The sequence below is a fragment of the Lytechinus pictus genome, chromosome 17 (genome assembly GCF_037042905.1).
Source record: "Lytechinus pictus isolate F3 Inbred chromosome 17, Lp3.0, whole genome shotgun sequence".
Taxonomy (NCBI): Eukaryota; Metazoa; Echinodermata; class Echinoidea; order Temnopleuroida; family Toxopneustidae; genus Lytechinus; species Lytechinus pictus.
The window spans coordinates 21,971,535-21,980,813 of record NC_087261.1 but is presented as its reverse complement, the minus strand read 5'-3'; positions in this window follow the sequence as shown (position 1 = coordinate 21,980,813).

Sequence of the window (9,279 nt, the reverse complement as noted above, 5' to 3'; positions counted from 1 at the left end):
TGAAACTGATGAATCTTCAATCTATCGTCGTTTTAGATAGTTTATTTTAGTTGGAGGAAACGTCAAAAGGCAAAGTAGAGGTTAAAAAAAAAATCGGAGGAAAGATGTTTTGCGCATGCTCAGCACTAGACGGGGCGCTGATCGTGTTTATTTCTTGCGTTCTCTGTCCCGTCCAAAATAACCATATCTGATGTGCATGTGGGTGAGGATATTGGGGGTGGATCATTCAATTCTTACGTTTCATTATTATATGCAAATTACTTCAGAGGTTGCGTGCACATACAGTTATTTTCATCTCATAATATAGAATGAATAGTCCTAAATAATACCAATGCTATGTAGCCACGCAATGTATTATGTTATAGCTGCCTCGATCGTAAATCATTTTTTTATACCTAGAGACTTGTAACGCCAGACTATTCAGAAGTCGTTATCAATGTTTATATACTATGACGTCATCAGACGTGTATACATATGTTGTTATTATATATACATATAGATTTCACATATTTATATATTATCTACTCATTTAGTCTTCCCACTGTACTCCCAAGATGTAGCCTTCATATATAAACAAAAACCTATAGAATATAGTAATGTTATTGAAAGTATGCACAATGAAAATACTAGTAATTTTTACAACGCAAAGTGTGATTGTTGTCTATATCAGATGTATTTTACATTGGATATAAAAATCGGGGATGTTGTAAAGGGTGGTCTTAATTTAAAGACAACGTTTGGAAGGAATTTCAGTATCAAATTCAGAGATAGAAATCTGTACATTCTCATAGCTTTTCTTAAGATGAACTTGGGTTTTAGAACTCCATGCTGAAATCAATTGCTTTGAATAAAAAAATAAATAACATCGTAGAAAACAGTAGACATTTTAAAGAAATCTGGTTGAAAAGGGAGGTTACAACATTTTGAAGTATATGCCTATATTACAACAGGCATAAAGCTGAGACTGGTACGTCCGAGTCACGACGCCTCCCGAGAAAACCTTTACCCATGTATATTTTTGTCAACGTCACTTGGGCCTATAGGCCAAGGCCGGCAAAATGTAGCCTCGAGGCCGGCCTATGTTACACCCCTGCCTATTAGTTATCAGATATGGAGCAGTTCAATTATTGAAAACAAATTGAGAAAGGCTTTTTTATTTTTCATCGAAATTTCGATAAGAAAGTGGTTCCAAGACATTTGCTCCGGCGACAATTGCTCAGCTCTGAATTCGACATACTAATCGAATCACCTACTTCAACCCGAGTTCAAGACTTTAACCCTACCCTAAACCTAACATACACAGTAAAGAAAAATAGAACGTTGTTTAAGCCCGACGCTCTAACAACAAGTTGTTTAACCTTTTTAAATAACTTGTTTAAAAGGGCTTAAACAACGTGCTTGAAATTTTAAACAGCGTTTTTACAGCGTAAACCCCTATTGCAACCCTAACCCTACATTTTAGGCGAAAAGCCCGGAACAATTATTGCCGCAGGAGTAAATTTGTCTCCAAGAAGATAGTCTAGAATGAATACTGGGTATTCGATTACTTATTGAAATGTGTATTGAGTTTGTGTTTCAAAATGCGATGCGTTTTAATATCAATCTATAAATTCGCCAGTTGTTGATGCTGAGTTTACTAGTAATACGTTGATACCTTGTTGGACATTAGATTTATATAAAGATACAAATTATTGTGAATTGTTTTATGATTTTGATACTCTACGAAATACGTCATTAGACCCGAGTTTTAATGGGGGTTCACAATTGCTGAAATAAGTAACGCGGGCCACCGAGAAAAAAAATAAGAGTTCGCTTTTCCAAAACTTGAAGTGATAAGTTGCGTAACACCGCAATTTTTTTTGAGGCAGAATATGGAGTAGAGGGAAAATTTTCCAACAAGCGAAGCGAACGAGCATTTTGTTAAAACCGTTTTAGAATGAAAATCCAATTATGTGATAGACTTTGATACAATATTAAGAAATCAAAATGCCGTTTCAATTTGTTCCTTCCCTTTCCGTTCCCTATTTTAAGGGGTGTCGCCCGTTCCTTCTTTTATACGCCAGTGCAAGTGATAAAAACAGACAGTTAAGATAACATTCCTTTTCTTCTTTTTTTTTCTTTTTAGAAGAAACGCAAATATGGTAATCGTTCTATATCGGGGAAAATACTAAGACATACATGTAGTACTAAATGGTTCAGAATCCGTATATTTTCTGACGTGAAATCATGTGAATCAATTCACTACATGCTAATAATGTACTATAATGTGTTTATGGTCATGCAAGGAATGATCTGATAATGTGGGCGAGTTTTATACTGAAATATGTAACTTTATATATTGATATCATATATCTGACGATAAAGAAATTTAATTATCTTTTGAAAACTGTGACGATGATTTGTGTATTCAATTTAGGTTTGGAGCATCAAATATTTAGTGTACTTGATTTACAAAGCGGAATAAAATGATCGTGAATACAGACTTACGCCATTACACTGTGTGTTTATTCAGATGAGAGTGCGTTGTGTTTTGAGAAGGGATAATGTTTTGATCTCGCCAGAACGAAGTTCGGCAGAGACCTTGCTTTTCCTGTTGGTCTGTTATTCTGCTTGGCTGTTGGTCTGTTAATGTCAGTGGCCCGTATTCTGAAGTCAGGTTTAACTTAGACCATGGTGGTATGGCCTAACTCTGTGCAAAAATTATGGGAAGCCAAAAGTGTCAATTTTTTTATTAAGTTGTATGTTTCTAATGTTTACTATGCTCTTTCCTGATTCATCGTCGGTGAAGACAATCATCTATTTATACTTCGTAGACAATTATTATGAATGATTTAAGAGCCAAATGAGCTGAAATATGAAATCTCTACCATTAGTGATTTATGTAACAATTGGCTTTCCATACTTAAACCACAACTTTAAACCTGAGTTTAAGTTAAAACCGACTTCAGAATACGGGCCAGTGTGTGTTCAACTTGCTCTCATTTCACACACTATTTGGTACATTTTTGGGTAATACACAAATGTGTCCATGAGGATGGTGGGGTCGGCGGCATGCATGGTCATAAGGTCAAATGTTATGGTCATGTCAATCCCTTTTTGAGGTTTTTGTTCATGATCCTGCTCTCATCTTCTTATTATTCATTATCTTATTTCTGTATCAATTTTGATCACATTGCAATTTATTCAAAATTAATGATCCTTGGGTAATATATACCCCATGTGTGTTGTTGAGGATGATGGGGTCAAAAGGTCAAGTTCTTTTTCAACTTGCAATAATTTCTTTATTTCTGTTCACACTTGGTACAAATGATCCTTGAGTAATATATTACATGTGTGTCCCTGAGGCAGGGGTCAAAAGTTCAAATAATACGAGGTCATGTCCATGCATCCTTTTAATTTTTTGCTCAACTTGGGCTCATATCTTTATTTCTCCATCAATTTTAACCATACTTAGTTCAAATAATCCTTTAGACGTGTTTTTTTAGGATGCAAGGGTCAAAGGTCATCCGAATGGTCAAAAGGTCATTTTTTTATTGCTCTCATTTCTTCATTTCTGCATCAATATTGTCACCCTCGGTACAAATGATCCTTTGGTAATATCAAATGTGTGTTCATGGGGATGATGGTGTCATCTACTTAACAACACAATTACACAAAACCTTTTTTTTTTAAATATATATATCATTTCATCATGGCCGTATGCAGATTTTTTTTCCTATGGGAGGGGGGAGGGGTGGGCAATTATATTTAGACGCATAATAATTTTTAAAGAAACTGAAAAGCGAGGGAGCGAAGCGACAGAGTTTATCAAGGGGAGCTGAGAGGCTGAAAGAGGGCGCTCTGAGGTGTTACGACACCATTTTAGTACCCTCCTGGAAACCTAACTAAAATCGGAATAAATCTTCGCTAAGAGGTAAATATTTTTGTCTATACTGGAGCTTTGTTAAAGAACTAGATTTGAGCATTTACATTGTGACATTTGGTGTATCATTTGATTAATTCTGAACCTGATATTTGGAATTAACTTTTGAACGCTTACATTATGTATGCTAGCAAGATAGAGCCACGCCCAGAATCATTCCTACCGAAGGGACCTAAACCCGTTTTCCTTCGTGCAGACGATGTGAGGAATGCAGAGGATAGGGCTCTCTCGTCGGAGGAACTATACATTTATCTGTCAAAAGTTGTTTCTACCGAAAACATTACAGGAATTCAACAGATACGCCGACTATGGAGAGTTTATCTCAACTCACACGACGATCGGGTGAAGCTCATTGCGGATGGTCTACCCATTCGAGGGGCGATAACCCCCATCTATGATGTAAATCCATTCACGAGACTGAGAGATGAAAACCTTACAAGAATCATCATCAAGGACATCCCCCTATCAGTCGGCGATGACCTCATCAAAGCTGAGCTCCAGGCTATGAAATGCGACATACAAGGGGACATTCTGCGCCAAAAACTACGAGTTAATGGGCAGTTAACATCATGCCTGAATGGTGACAGAGTCCTGCACATCAGCCATCCAACAAAGCCCCTCCCCAGAAAGATGACCTTCGGGGGTAGCTTCATGGGGCGAGTCTACCACAATGGGCAACCTGAGCAACCAAGAGAGAATGCGACATGTTCCAGGTGTCTCCAGGTGGGTCATCACTCGTCCAGGTGCATCGGAGAGCTGATATGCAGATACTGCAAGAAACCAGGGCACGTACAAAGTCAATGCCAGCAAAACGAGAAAGTGTCACGAAACGCCCGGGATACCGCAACAGTCATCCTAGATGTTGTCGATCAACCGAGATCAGTCGACATGGAGAAAGCGAAACATGTTGAAAAGAAACGCCAAGCAACACTCGCGGACTTCCTGCGTCAACAACCTTCGCTCCCCATGAATGATCATCGTGAGAAAGCGTCCGTCGATACCGTTGCTACGTATGCATCCGACTCCGCAATTCAATATGTTGGCTCGCAAGCGGCAAGAAAGATACCGAAGAATAAGAAAAGTGAAAACAATCAAAGGTGCAATGATGGAAATAGCGCTGATGATGAAAGTGAAAGTGATCAATCCATCGTATCACCTGAAAGCCCACCAGTAGGGTCAACTGGCAACAAATCCACAGTAAAGCCTGTAAAGCGGAAGCAAAAAGCAAAGAAACCAAAACACAAGTAAAGCTTGTTAATGATCAGATTGAAAATCAATGGAGTAACAAATTTGCACAGTGGATTCACCTATGCACTTTGTCTCATTGAATGTTCGAGGAATAAGAAATAAGCAAAAAAGAAATAAAATATGGTTATGGTTTAGACAACAAAAAAGTGATGTAATATTTCTTCAGGAAACTTTTTTGTCAAAGGATCTTGAAAAGACTATATATGCAGAATGGAATGGACCGTGTTATTTTAACCATGGCACCCATCATTCATGCGGAGTTGCTATACTTGTCCGAAAAAATGTAAACATAAATATTGTAAATGTTCACCACAAACACGATGGAAGAATTATTGCAGTACGTTTTATTATTGATGAAAATAAATACTTATGCCTCAATGTATATGCACCAACAAAAAAGAACGAAAAGAACAGATTTTATAAAATGCTTCATGTTTGGTTAAAAGATGTAAAAGATGAAGATGATATAATTATTGCAGGTGGTGACTGGAATATAGTTCAGAATAAAAAGGTAGATACCTGTGGAATGTCATATACGCATTCAAAAAATGAAGTCTTTAATTTTTTTCAGCAAAACAATAATTTGAGTGATATTTGGAGACAATTTCATCCGTCAAAAAAACAGTTCACCTGGAGACAGATGTCTTTAGGTATCTTTTCACGTCTAGATTATTGGTTGATAGCAAAACATTTAACTTGTAAGGTACACTCCACAGATATCAGGCCAGCATTGAAATGCGATCATAACGCTATTTCCCTTAAACTGAAAATGTGTAAACAAAATAGGGGTAAAGGGTATTGGAAAATAAATAACTCTCTTCTAAATGATGAGAAGTACATTGCTGAGATAAAATGTGTTATACAGAAAGTAAAAGCAGAATATTCATATTTAAATGATCAACTGAGATGGGAAATGTGTAAGATAAAAATTAAAGAATTAAGTATTAAATATTCTAAAGATAAACAAATTAGAAATAAAATGTACTATTCCAAATTGGAAAAGGAATATACAGAAATTTGTGAGAAAATTGATGTCAGTGCAAATGTACGAGATATTGAAGAGATGGAAAAAATAAAATATGAGTTAGATGCCTGGTATAAATATAAATGTAAAGGTGCGTTTGTGAGATCTAGGGATAAATGGCTAGAGCATGGTGAAAAGTGCACGAAATATTTTTTACAGTTGGAAAAAAGAAGAAGTGTTAAAAAAGAAGTAAATTGTGTAGAAATTAAAGGTAAAATAGTACATGACGGTAAAAAAGTTTTAGAACATATATTAGATTATTATGAAAATCTGTATAAAGGGGATTGTAATAAAGATCAAGAGTTCGATGAATATTTTACAGGATTAAAAATAAACACTTTATCAGAAGAGCAAGCAAATTTATGTGAAGGTTTATTAACGGAAAGGGAGTGTTTTTATATACTCATGTCAATGAACACGAACAAAGCCCCGGGTAGCGATGGCCTGAGTGCAGAGTTTTACAGGTGCTTTTGGAATGATTTAAAAGATATGTTAATTAGTAGTTTAAATACTGGTTATGAGGAGAAAAAAATGTCATCCTCCCAAAGTCAAGCTGTTCTCACATTGTTATATAAAAAGGGTAATAAAGCTTTATTAGAAAATTGGAGACCAATATCACTCCTTAACATTGATTATAAAATAGCTGCAGGTGCATTGGCAAAAAGAATGAAACAAATTATTCCGCATATTATTTCGGATGATCAATCGGGATTTAGGAAACATAGGTCGGCATTAGAGAATGTGCGACTTGTACAAGACGTTATTGACTATTGTAAAATGAATAATCAATCAGGTGTTATCATGTACATAGATTTTCAAAAAGCGTTTGATAACGTTAGACACGATTTTCTGTTCACTACTTTACGTAAGATGCAATTTAAAGAGTCGTTTATTCATTGGATACAAACGTTTTACACAAATGCAAATGGTAATGTCTTGAACAATGGTTGGTTGTCACAAAAATTTTATTTTAATCGAGGTGTAAGGCAGGGATGCCCGTTGTCGGCTCTATTGTTCTTGGTAATTTCTGAAATATTAGCTCAAAAAATTAAACAAAATCCATTGATTACAGGTATAGCTGTACCAATTAAAGAAATATCTCTAGCCCAGTACGCCGATGATACTATAGTATTCGCCAATGGAACAAATTCTGTACAAAATATAATGACTGAGATTAATAGATTTGGAAATATAGCAGGGCCGAAAGTCAATTGGTCTAAATCTAAAATAATGAAGTTAGATGAAAATATAGAGTTAAATGACCTAGAATGCACGGTCGATCCAGTAAAATGTCTTGGAATATATGTTGGTAAAAACCATGTTGATGTAGAAAAAAGAAATTGGGAAGGGAGACTTGGAAAAGTCGAAAATATACTTAATTTATGGAAAATGAGAAATCTGACTTACTTTGGAAAAATATCTGTCATTAAGATTTTAATAGCATCACAATTTGTTTATGTTGCTTCGGCAGTTCCTGTGCCCGATTATATCTCAAAGGCATTGAATAAAAAATTATATACATTTTTATGGAATTCCAAAAAAAATAAAGTTAAGAGAAATGTATGTTTAAACAAAGAAATTGATGGTGGGTTAAACATGGTTGATATGAAAGCCAAATTTTCATCACTTCGATTAGCATGGATTTATAAATATATGGATGAAATAAAGGGAGCATGGAAAACTCTTTTTACCTATTGGACAAATAAGATTGGTGGTTTTCCATTATGTTTACATTATAATTGTAATAGTGTAGACATTGTTAATTTAGGGAAAAGGTATAATCTACCCTCCTTTTATATCGATTTTCTATATGTTTGGGCAAATTTGAGATACCAGAATTTTTTTAAAATTACTGATATTCCAAAACAAATTTTATGGAATAACAGTAATATAAAAATACAAAATGAAACACTAAATTTCAATAAATGGAGGAAATCTGGTGTATTGATGGTAAATCATGTTATAAAAGAAGGTAAATGGAAAAACCTCAATACGGTATTTGATGATTTTGAAAACAGAAAATTATTATACAATTTTGAACTACAAAAGTTGAAGAAAGCATTTCCCAACACCTGGCTGGAAAATAGATCAAATGCACAACAAAAGGAAATAACGATTATACCTAATCTTATTGAAATATCAAATGGTGATTTAATTGATGTAAATATCTTGAAAGCTAGGCATTATTATCATTATTATTTAGAACATAACAAAACAGAAGCATCTTTCTTTATGTTTTGGCAAAATTATTTGGGACTTCAGATAGAAATTAATTGGGACAAAGTCCTGTATTTTAAACTTAGACAAATAAAAGATAACAAGGTTAGAGAATTTAATTTTAAGCTCCTGCATAAAGTAATTCCGTCCCAATCAAATTTATTTAAATGGAGTTTAAAAAATGATGATAAATGTAATCTTTGTTTACTTAAGGGAACAATTATGCATATGTTGATAAAATGTGAGAATATAAAACCTCTATGGAAAATGGTAGAAGACACAATTCTTTCTGTTTCTAAAGTACAGGTCTGTGTTAATGAAAATATAGTAATTTTAGGTTGGAATATACATGAACCGAAATACTGGTTAATTAATATCATTTTGAATTTTACTCAATACACCATTTACAGAAATTATATTGAAACGAGTATGAAAAAAGGTTATTACTTTGTTAATGTAAATAGATTATGGATGAATTTGAAAATGAAACTGAGATGGTATTTAAGTTCAAAATATGTTACCAAAAATAAGAATACAAAAGAAATTGACAAATTGCTGGAACTCATTTATTGATTGATTAATTTGATTACTGTATATACTTTGTGATTTGTAAACTGTATTATAGAGATGTAAATAAAGTCCCTCGAAAGAGGTTTAAAGAGAAAAAAAAAAAATCAAGGGGAGCTTTTGCAATTTCTAAAGTGAAATATTAAGTGGATTCGGTGCACTCTTGATGGGTTTTGTGGAAATTTTCAGTAAGAAAATAAAAGTTTCCAAAAGCCTCATACTGCGTATAGGACCCTGCACTTGATATATACGTATAAAGGCTATGGTCGCCTCCCGCGATATGGACAACCAGGAATAATAA